Here is an 11,959-nt window from a genome sequence, read left to right as displayed (position 1 = left end):
ATGATGGTGCCAACTTGGGCAAGTGAAGCAACGTCCTCCACAACTAGACTGAAGAACAAAACGACAGCAACTTGTCTGTTCCCCTTCCCCAATCCCCCAGCACTGTTCCCATCCCCCCAATTCTCCAATAAAAATCCTTAAAAAAAAAAAAACATAAATAAATAAATAAATAAATAACGAAAAACAAAAACCTTAAAAAAAAAACCTTTAAAAAAAATGGAACTTTTGTTTCAATTTTAAAAATCAAACAGCTTCATAGACCAGGACTAGAGTGGCTTCTGCTACCTGAAGAAGCACGCTCACCAGGTAGCAAGCACACTTCCCAGTGAAAGCACATGGGTCAAGTCCAGAAGAAGCCAAACGCCCAACTAGAAAACTACTGCAACTAAAGCATTTTAACACCGGGCATGTCCAAATGCATAAGAATCGACAGCTCTCCTATACACACTATTAAATATTTGAGAAATGTAACAGGGAAAGTCCCAATTACAGTAACCAGATAATCTAAATAAGTTGCAAATGAGTTCAAAACAGAAAAAGTACCTATAGCAAGAAAGCTATAAAATGTAACTGAATGCTAATAACATACTAAATGGAGAAACAGTATCTTTCTATACTAAAAATTCATATTGTTAAAATTTTAGCTGTTTACAATTTTATTTATTTATTTATTTTTAAAGATTTTTTTTATTGGGGAATTGGGGGAGGGGAACATTGTGTTTTTCCAGGACCCATCAGCTCCAAGTCAAGTTGTTGCCCTTCAATCTTAGTTGTGGAGGGCGCAAGCTCAGCTCCAAGTCCAGTCAACGTTTTCAATCTAGTTGCAGGGAGGTGTAGCCCACCATCCCATGCGGGAGTCGAACCGGCAACCTTGTTGTTAGGAGCACATGCTCTCACCAGCTGAGCCATCCGGCTGCCTATTGGCAGCTCAGCGGCAGCTCAGCTCGGGCACAGCTCACTGGCCCATGTGGGAATCCAACTGGCAACCCTGTTGCTCAGAAATCGCACTCTAACCAACTGAGCCATCTGGTGAGCCCCCAAAATATTTTTTAAATAATGAGGTTACCAGATAAATATACCATAAAACTAAAATAGTTAAAGTAATTGTACCAGCACAGGAAGAAACACATCAATTAGAGAATTTAGAAACAGACACCATATATACAATATTTTCATATAAGATGCACATATAGGATAAAAGTAGCAGCACAAGTCATTGGGAAATAAAGTATTTTTCAATAAATACTGTTTTTAATAATTAGAAGAAAAAAAATAATGTATACCTTCACTTAATAACATATCAAATTAATCCTAAATGGATTACACAGGTCAATGCAAACAGCAAGAGCAGAACAGGAAATGTAAGTGACTGCCCCCATTTCAGGATGGGGTAGGTTTCTGAAGGTGAACACTCAGAAGAGGACATCACAAAGAAAAATATTGATGAAACCGCCCCAAACGCCAACATCAGATTAAGAGGTGAATGAGTCGACTGGGGAAAATATGTGCCACAGAATTAAAAGCATGTCTTCAACAAAACTGGAATGTTTCACAAGTAAGGAAAAGACGAGACCAGCTCTAGGGAAAGCTGTCCATTGCTCTGTTTCCAGTGCTCTCAGGCAGACAGAAGACAAGTGCCTCTTCTGCTCTCACCTGGCCATCTGGAGGCCAGTCTGGCAGTTACACATTTCGCCTCTCTTAAAATACCCTCATCCTCTGACCCAGGAACTCGATGTGGACGAATGCCGCTTCCGCCTCCCGAAGAGGAGAGGCTGGCTTATGCACATGGATGCCCGCCTCTCTGCTACCCGTATTAGCAACAGATCTGAGAAAAACACACATCACTAAACAAAAGGGAATGATTTAATAAATACCCACATCCACACAGTGGGAACTATGCAGCCTTCAGACACTGTATTCTATTTTCACCGGGGGAACACGGAGCACTTTGCAGCACAGCATGTGGTTTAAAAGCAGGGCCCAGACGTGTGCAGGCATCTCAACCCCTGACACAGGCTGGAGTGACACCGACCAAAATGTCTGCAGCAGTGCCATGGTCCCCAGAGTGGGGTGGGCCGTGGCCGTCACAAAGCAGTTCACACTGGGGCGCGGGGATGCAGGAGGAGGTGACACACAAGCACAGGGACCTGAGAAAGCACACAGTGCAGGATGGGATCGCTGGCTCTATGGGATAAAGCTGCAGAGCTGGAGCTGGGGAGAAAGACTTCCCACCGATTCCTACCAGCAGCCCACATGGAGGCAGAAAGACCCCCGTTTCAAGATAGCTAATCCCTTTATTATGATCCCACCCCCAGGATTACCATAAGGATGAACGGGAAGTCAGGATTATAGGGTTAACAAGGGACCCAGCTCCACCCATAGTCCTCCCAACTCTATGGTTAAACATCTTAAGATGCCAGTTCACTTTATCAGTTCTTTTACCCTCTTTGGCTATTTATCTCCACATTTCTAATTCCCAGGTTCGTGGTGCTCTTCCTGACTTCCCAGCCTTCTGTCACAGTCATCCGCTGACTTCCTACCAAGACAGACGCGTTTCCTCTCCTAGCCCCGCCCCCTCCGGTCCTCAGCGTCGTGCTTCCATCCATCAGTGTCAGGGCGCACGCAGAGCTCTGGAACCCGATGCGCTCCTCCTGCGCACCCCCTTCTCAGACCAGGACCAGGCGTGTGTGCCGAGTGAGTAAGGGCTCGCTGAGCGCTCCGCGTACTTAGAGCTCACAGCAGGGGTCACCCAAACATAGCAGGGACATAGCTGGGAGCCCTCCTGGGGCCACTTCTCCCTGCTTCCAGGCCGGCACCCTCCACTCACTCGCATCCAAAGCCCATCCCAGCTTTCCACTGTTCTGGGGCCAACAGGGCAGGGGCTGGCCCCACTGTCTGCTTAGGACTTTCCCCTCTGCTGTGACAGCAGGCTCCTGGTCCACCTTCAGGGGAGGAACCTGCAGTCTTCAGCCAGGCTGGGGAAGGGGCTGCAGGCCAATGGGACAAGGAGCTGAGCAGCTGACAGCTTCAACAGGCTTTCCACCAATTTCCTATTTCAGCCCATCTTTACTGCCTCCCCCGCCCCAATTTCAGAGGTATATGGTAATGTCATTCCTGAGATTTGGGGGCGGGACTGTCTGCAATGCATTTGCCTTCCAGACCCTCAACACACACACACACACACACACACACACACACGCACGCACGCACGCACGCACGCACGCGCCTCTCCACTTTCCATTTTTCAGATCTGCAAGGTCCCTCTGCTTGTCTGTCTGCTTCCCAAATTCCCAAATTCTGTCATCTCCTCTCTCAGTCTCTTAGTGGCTTGTGCTTTTTTTGTTGGTTTTCTTTTTTTTTTTTTAGCTGAGCCATCCTGCCACCTGTTGGCAGCTCAGCAGCAGCTCAGATAGGGCCGGAAATCGAACCGGCAACCCTGTTGCTCAGAGCTCGCACTCTTGAGCGAGCTTTTAACCAACAGAGCCATTTGGCCGCAAGGTCATGGTGAATTTAATCTGCCATTTTGGCTGAAAATCAAGGGAAGAATTTTTTATTTTAAGGTAGGAACTAGTAAGTCAACTTGGATGCTAACAGAAGTGATCTGTCAGGGAGAAGAAACCGAGGCCCAGGAGAGATGGCACAACAAAGGCAGAAGCAAGTCCCTGAGCAAACGGGGGGCTGCCCTGGGACCAGGGCGCAAGGAGTTCTGAGGGATGGCGAAGAGCTGTGGTCATCAGCTGAGACTGGCATCTGAGGAAGGAAGATCAGAGGTACCAGAATGGCCTCAGATAAAGCAAACTCCCCAGGGAGGTGTGGCCGGGGTTGACTGGGGACAGAGGCCACCCCAAGTCCCTTGGCCAGTCCGCAGGGCTGCGTGGTCTCCCGGGAGGACCAGGCTGCTACTGTGCCCAGCAGACTCTCAAGCACAGGAAGGGGCCCAGGTGCCTGTGAGACCGTGATCACAGGGCTGCCTGTGGCCTGCAGGCTGTGGGCAGAGGTGTCGCCAAGGAGGACACAGCGGGAAGGAGGCCGGCTAGGAGCCTGGTCAGGAAACTCATCTGCACTGTCCCATCCGTACTCACTCTAGGTGAGCTTTAAAGTCCTTTTTCATATTTTCCGAATTTTCCAGATCTCTAGTGAAAGCTGTTACCTTACTGTAACAGAGGGCAAAAAAACTGTGAAAAGCAGTTTTTTCCAATTCAGTATTCCAAAGAATAAAAGACCTCAAAGTAAATAAAAGTTTTCAACAAAGTTCTGTTACTTTCCTCTCTTAATTTCCTGCTCTTGCTGCAGTGGGAGGCCAGTCCTGAGCTGGGCCAGGAGTGGGCTGTGCCACCAGCCAGCTGTCGGAGCCCCGAGTCCCCTGTGCCAAACAGACAAGGCGGCGTGCAGGAGTCCCAGCTGGGTCCAGCGCGGGCCTCTGCCCGAAGGCAGTCTTGGCTGCGCTATGTTGGACCGCCCCTCACCTCCGTCTAAGGAAGCGTGGAAAGCTCTCAAGACGTGCAAATGGAAACCCACGTCCTTCCAAAGCTACGCTTCCCCTGGGCACCATCCACTGCAGATGAGCTCTGTTCTGGCTCATCACACCCCCACCTCTCCTCCCCCGGGAATCCCACGGAAAGACACTGCAGGACGCAACCAAAACTGCCAAGGGAAGCAGAGCCATTTCTGTTCCCACCAGCTCTGTGCTCCTAACAGCTCCCTCCCTCTCCACCTGCAGAAGCGGCCACAGGTGTCCTATAAAAAGCTGGCTGCCTGTACTGCACCAAGCCCCAGGGATTCCCAGATCCCTGCTGCAGCCCTCCAAATGGCAGTCCTGATGGCTCAAACGCACGGCTTGTCTCTGCCTCCCCTGGCATGGAGTCCGCAGTGTGCAGCACAGACCGGTGGATGACTGGGCCAGCCCACCCCACCTAAGGACACGGATTCACCCCCAGAACTGCAGCCAGGAGGACAAATCTGGACAGCACTGAAGTCTAGGGGGAGAGGCCCAGCACAGAAGGCCATGTTTATAGGCCCGAGTTCCAGAGGCCCGTCCCTCAGGCTCTAGAAAACCAGATCGAGATTTGCACAATTACAATGCTGGTCCCAATCCAAGGCAGATTTGGGTGTCCTCTGCGTAAGCTGGAAAAAACAACCCGACAAAGACAGAAAACAGACTGCCTGGCTCCCCACCCCTCGCACAGCGCATAGCGCAGAGCGGGCTTGCTGGCCTCAGAATGGCCCTCCAGGCCCAACTGTCCCCACTGCCCTCTGACTTCATCTCCCACCACCCTGGTCCCCTTGCTGCTCCCGAGCCCACCAGGCCTATCACCCAGAGCCCCAGGCCGGGCTGGCTCCAACGCTTCTCAAGTTTGTCCCGAGGCCCTGTCTTGGCCACGCTGACTGCCCGGTCAGAACCCCACTCAGCACACCCATGGCCTCGCCCTGTCTCCTCCACAGCACACGCCACCACCTGCCACACTGTGTCGCTCATAACAGTTATGTTTCATAACCCCCACAGGACATAAGCTAAATGAAGCAGGATTCTAGAAGAGTATCCGATCATCATAGGTGCTCCGTGAATATCTGCGGATTGAAGGAAAGAACAGACAAGCTCTGTGTTAAGCCGTTTAAGTAAGAACTCTCCCCTTCAGGTGTCTCAGGGTTCTAATTACCCACCAACCCCAAATATAATACCTATGTGCACGTGCTTCCGACGCCTGCCACTGTCTCTCCCGCGGGTGCTGCTGAAGTGGCTCTGGAAGCTCAGTGGTTGGGCCTGCGAGGCTCTCCCTCAGGAGGACTCCATGGCAGCCACTCGGGGCTGCCATCAGGACCACTGGGGAAGGGCAGACACTGAGTTCCGGGCCCACCTCACACCAACACACAGCTCCCGCTTATCCCACCAACGTGAAGCACACGGACGGCGTCACATAGGCAGCTGCCATTGAAGGTGATACAGACCACTGCGCATGATGGTGTCACATAGGCAGCTGCCATCGACGGTTATGCAGACCACTGTGCGCCAACCGCACCGCGCCGACCACGCCACACAGACCACTGTGCACCATCGTGAAGCGGACTCAGGCTCATGAGGCCAGAGGTCTCTGCTCAAGTCCCAGTCTCACCACTGACAACCCTGACGTCACTTCCCTGAACCTTGGACACTGAGGACTGAGCAAGATATTCAGATCATCACAGCTGTCACACACCAGGCACTTTATAACCTTTGGCTGCTGTTATGACTACATTAGTGTTACACGAAGCCTGCTGAAAACCCATAGGAAGTAGTATTTATAAGTTTTAGAAAAACGAAGACACCTTCAGGATAAATTTAAAAGGAATCATTTCAAGGTAGCTTTGCAAAACTGGAGTGACAGCCAGTCCCAGACACACCATCACGGCACCGGTGCACATGCATCACTGCCCAGCTCACAGGCCTGCTGGAGCATGGGGAAAACGAAGTGTGTGTCTGCGCAGTGCACACTCACTGCCCTCGGGCCCCACTGGACAATGTGGTCAGGCCGACTTGGAAGAAAGGTTAACAGACAAGGAGGAAACGGCTCTCTTTAAATCCTGGCTCCACAGAAGAGGAGGGAAACGTGCATAGCACTGACACTGTTGTTGCACCCTGACCTGTAACAGGTTCCTCATGTGACACAAAACCAGGCCACAAGGAGGGGCAGCACGACACGTGGCTTCATACACAAACATGACTTTAAAAATCGACTGCTGTAGAAAGAATCACTGGGTTTAAAGACATGAGCTCCGTGAGGGCTGGAAGAGGCGCGAGTTCCCTGCAGCCATAGGAAGGTCTCTCTAGGGAGCCCTGTAAGCAGGTTAGAGAAATTGTTATAACTGTATGTCATAGGTAGACAACATGAAGAATGGCCTCTCACCTGAGATAGCAGATCTTATCAAATCAAAGTAATGGAAATTAAAGTGTAATCATAAATCAGTTATTTGGAGGGTCAAAGGCAGTTTCCCAGAGAAAGAATTTCTCAAAAAGCGATGAGACTCGAAACTGAGCCTGGAACGTTAGAGACAGCGATAAGCTCTCAGAGCCCCAGCCTCCCCTAAACCCTGACCCACAGCCCTAAAACCGGCAGAGGTCTGGGGCAGTGTGGATTCGCAGAGCCGTTTAAATCTGTGGAGAGTGGTGGAGAAGACAGAATAGGTGCAGCCCGACTGCCCCGGCCACCGCCCCCGCCCCATCTGAAGAGGCTTTACCTAGACCACAGGGCCAAGGAGCCCTGTCCGGGCAAAGACGCCAGAGGCTCCTGCAGGCAGCCTGCGGCCTCTGTGCGTGAGCACCAAAGATGAGGGGACGTCGGAAACCACCAAAGGAGGGCGTCCACTTTCACCGGTGCCAGAAGAGGAGGAATCCGATTGACTCTCCTGCCTCAAACAATGAAAACCAGACAAGAGACCTGAGACTGTGAGTCTGCACGTGGGACAATGACCCCTGAGGAAAAGAAGTGATGTGGCACATCCTGGTCGCGCAGCCCGCAGAGGGGGGAGTGTTCCAGGCTACAGTGCGGGGAAGGAGGAGCCCAGAAGAGCAGGGGAGGCCTGGGATACGGAAACGGGCTTGAGATTCAGGACGGCAACAGCAGCGAGAATGAGCAGGCCACACAGCGAAATGTTCCAGAGACCTGGGAGGGGGGTCGCCTGAGTCTTCACCTGGATGGACCCGACATGTGAGTGAGCATTCTACCTGCGGCCAGAAAGAGCCAGGAGCAAGAAACAGACACGGGTGGCTGTCGCTCCCACACTAGGAACGGTTCACACCCAGCAACTGGCCACAGAATCTTATGACACAGGGGCCACTGGGCCGAACTCTTGGAAGAGTGTTGTCTCAGCAGCATTAGTAAGTAGACTGGCAGAGTAAACTGGAAACTGTCTAACAACATTTAACAACAAGCCACCAAACGATCTAAACTTTCCAGCGAACAAATGCATTCATTCCAAACAGAAAGTTTAAAATATTTAAAAGAATAAAGAACCCAGCAATATAAATTTCACAATATCTTCCATCTATTCAAAAATTACGATATGCAAAAAAGCATGAAAATATATCTCGTAGTGAGAATAGTTGATTAGTAAGAAAAAGATCCGGATATTACACATGGAAATAATTAGTACACAAGGTCCCTAAAACAGCTGTTGTAAATGCACTGTACATGTTTACAAAGATAGAGGAAAGCATAACATACTAAGGAGACAAGAAAAGCATTTACAAAGACCCAAATCAAACATCTAGAGATGAACATGCACTGGACAGGATTACTGTTACATCAGACACTACAAAAGGGAAGATCAGTCAACATGCAGGCAAAACAATCTCTCAGACAGAAAGTGTTTAAAATGAAACTGAGAAGGAAAGAGCCCCTCTTCCCTTAAAAGAAAGAAATATATGTGTAATTAAAGGCTTATAGGGGATGACAGGATGAGATAAAAACAATTTGAAGAAATAATGATAAACATTTTTCAAAAACCGATGAAAATTATGAATCCATAGATCCAAGGAGGTCAATAATCCCTGAGCAGAAGGAAATTAAACCAAGGCACATCATAATCAATTTACCTAAAGAGAAAATCTTAAACGCAGCCAGAGAAAAAAGAAACATATACAGAGGGACAAGCACAGACATGGTGGGCAGGGGGCTTTTCAGAAACAATGTAAGCCAGAGATTAATGAAATTACATCTCTAAAGTAACAAAGAAAAAAGCTGTCAACCTGAAATATCGCAGGAAGTGAAAATAACTTTCCGATACAAAGGCAAAATGAAGACTTGTTCTAACAAACAAAAGCTAAAATAATTCATCACCAACACACCTGAACTACAAATAACATTAAAGTCCAACATACAAACAGAAAATGATATCATAAAGAAATCTTGATCTACGAAAGAAATGAAAAGCACTGAAAACAGAAAATTCATGAATAAATAGAAATGCCTTTTTTCTCCTTAATTTTTAAGAAGTAACAGACTATTTAAAGCAAAAATAATAACAATGTATTGTGGGGTTTGTAACAATGTAGAAGTAAAATGGCATAAAAAACAATGGCAGAAAAGCTGGGAGAAGTGAGGTAGAAGTTACTATTGTTAGGTTTTATATTATAAGTGAACCAGTATAATATTACTTGAAGACAGGCAGTGATTAGTAAGGATATATACAATGAATCCCAAAGCAATGTCTAAAAACAAAGAGATATAACCAATAAACCAGTAAAGGTGATAAAATCGATCATAAAAAGTACTCAATCCAAAATCAGGCAGGAAAAGAGAATCTAATAACAAATGGGACAAATATAAGACCAACAGCATATCATATCAATAATGACATTAAATATAAATGGTATAAACATCTTAATTGAAATAAATTTTAAGATTGAAAAAACAAAAACAAAAAACAGGACTCCATGATGTTATTTATAATAAACCCACTTGAAATATAAACAAATAGGTTTAAAGAAAAAGGATGGAAAAAGCCATACCATGCTAACCCTAATCAAAAGAAAGTTAGAATGGCTATATTAACCTCAGAAAAGGTAGGTTACAGAGCAAAGAATATTATCAGAAGTTTTAAAAGAGCATTACATAATAATAAAGGGGTCAAGGGCCGGCCAAGTGGCACGTTGGTTAGGAGTTGGCTTGGGACGCCAGCTCTGAGCAGCAGGGCCCCAGTTCAGATCCCACATGGGGGCCAATGACGCTGCACCCTCTACAGCTAAGATGGTGAACAACAGCTCAACCTGGAGCTGGGCTGCCATGAGTCGCCAATGTAGGCTGCAGTGGGGCTGGCCGGCAGCCAGCGTGAGCTGCCAAGAGCCGCCATGAGTGACCATCCAATGGCCGGTGAGCCACTGCCTCACGTGGGAAGAGCACAGTGATAATACCAACGTGGGCTGGTGAAGCGACATCCTCCACAACTAGTCTGAAGAACAAAACGACAGCAACTTGTCCGTTCCCCTCCCCCAGTTCCCCCAATAAAAAAAAATCTTAAAAAAAAAAGAATATAGGAGACCCAAATAACACTATCATCCACATGACAACTGACATTTATAGAGCACTCTCTACAATAACAACACAATACACATTCTTTTCAAGTGATTATGGAATTTTTTTAAATTTTTTATTGGGGAACAGCATGCTTTTTCCAAGACCCATCAGCTCCAAGTCAAGTTGTCGTCCTTCAATCTATTAGGTTGTCGGAAAAGTCATGACATATTTTTTCTGCTTTTCGTTGCAAAAATGCGTCATGACTTTTCCCACAACTCAATAGTCATGGAGGGCGCAGCTCACTGGCCCATTAAACCGGCATTAAACTTACTTAATGGGAATTAAACCGGCAACCTTATTGTTCAAAGCATGTGCTCTAACCAACTGAGCCACCGGCCTCCCCTAGAATATTTTTAAAGACCATATCTAAGCCATTAAAAAAGTTTCAATAAAACTTAAAAGACTGGAATCAGAAAATGTTCCCTGACCACAATGGAATTCAACTGGAAGTCAATAACAGGAAAATATCTTGAAAATCCTCCAACTACTTGAAAATAAATAGCACACTTTTAAATAACACATGGGTCAGAGAAGAAATCACAATGGAAATTAGAAAGCATTTAACCTGAGTAAAAATGAAAGCACAAGATATCAAAATGTGTGGAATGCAACAAAAGCAGTACCGTGAGGGAAATTTATAGCACTAAAATGCCCAGATTAGGAAAAAAAGTTCTCAAATAAAAAAACCTAAGCTTCTATTCTACAAAACTAGAAAGAAAAAGAAGAGCAAATTAAGCCCAAAGACAGCAGAAGAAATAAAGAGTAGAAATCTATAAGCTGGAAAGCAATAAAAAAAATACAGAAAGTTAATGAAACCAAAAGTTGGTTCTTTGATAAACATCTAGCCATAGTGATCAGGAAAAAAGGGAGACAACACAAATTACCAGTATCAGTAACGATAAATAGAATATTACTATGGATACAAAGGACATTAAAAAGATAAAATTAAGTCAAACCATGATGTGATACCACTTTACACCTATTAAAGTGGCTACAATAAAAGGGCACAAATAACATGAGGATGTGGAGAAACAGGCACCCTCATACATTACTAATATGAATATAAAATCATGCAACTTCTGTGGAAAAGTTTGCCAGTTCCTCAGAAAATTAGACACAGAATTACCCTATGATTCAGCAATTCCGCTCTTAGGTATACACCCAAAATAAATGACAACGGAATCAAACAGATGCTTGTTCACAGCAGCACTATTCACAATAGCCAAAAGGTGTAAACAATCCAAATGCCCATCAACAGATGATTGGATAAACAAGATGTAATACAGCCATACAATGGAATAATCTGCAGTCATAAAAAGGAATGAAGTACTGACACACACTAAAACTCAGATAAACCTTGAAAACATTGTGCAAAGTGAAAGGAGCCAGACACAGAAGGTCACCTTACCGTACGATTACATTTAAATGAAATATCCAGAATAGGTAAATGCACAGAGACAGAAAGCAGGTTAGTGGTGTCTAGGGGATGGGGAAAGGGAGCAATGGGAAGTGATTACTTAATGGATGTGGAGTGTTCTGCGGTGACGGAAGAGTTTTTAAAAATTCTGAAACTGAGTGGTGGGTGCACAACACTGTGAATGCCACTGAATTGCACATGTTAAAATGATTAATTGAATGTTATGTGAATTTTACTTCAATGAAAAATAAATAATAAAATATAAGGGAATGTTAGAAACTATTGCATGGCAGTAAATTTTACAACTTAGATGGAACAAATTCTTTGAAGAATCAAGCTATCAAAACTCAATCAAGGGCTGGCCGAATGGCGCGATGGTTAAGCACTGGCTTGGGACGCCAAAGGGCCCCGGTTCGGATCCCACATATGAGGGCCAGTGACACTGCCCTCCACAGCTAAGATGCTGAACAACAGCTCAACCTGGAGCTGGGCT

The 11,959-nt window shown here is 46.3% G+C and overlaps 1 protein-coding gene across 4 annotated transcripts in view; it reads right to left on the bottom strand.

Moving 5' to 3' along the window:
- The window catches only part of PCBP3 (poly(rC) binding protein 3), a 180,251-nt gene that overhangs the window by 112,504 nt on the left and 55,788 nt on the right, over positions 1–11,959 (bottom strand). The window contains exon 1 of one of the 4 annotated variants that reach the window (XM_019628039.1): positions 2,443–2,464. The exons of the other annotated variants lie outside the window; for them this stretch is intronic. The gene's annotated coding sequence lies outside the window, so the exon portion shown is untranslated. Of the gene's footprint in view, positions 1–2,442; positions 2,465–11,959 lie in introns of those variants that run through there. 4 annotated transcript variants of the gene reach the window in all.

The sequence above is a fragment of the Hipposideros armiger genome, unplaced genomic scaffold (assembly GCF_001890085.2).
Source record: "Hipposideros armiger isolate ML-2016 unplaced genomic scaffold, ASM189008v1 scaffold_745, whole genome shotgun sequence".
Taxonomy (NCBI): domain Eukaryota; kingdom Metazoa; phylum Chordata; class Mammalia; order Chiroptera; family Hipposideridae; genus Hipposideros; species Hipposideros armiger.
Note: the sequence above shows the minus strand (reverse complement) of the source record. Positions and strands in the feature narration are given on the sequence as shown.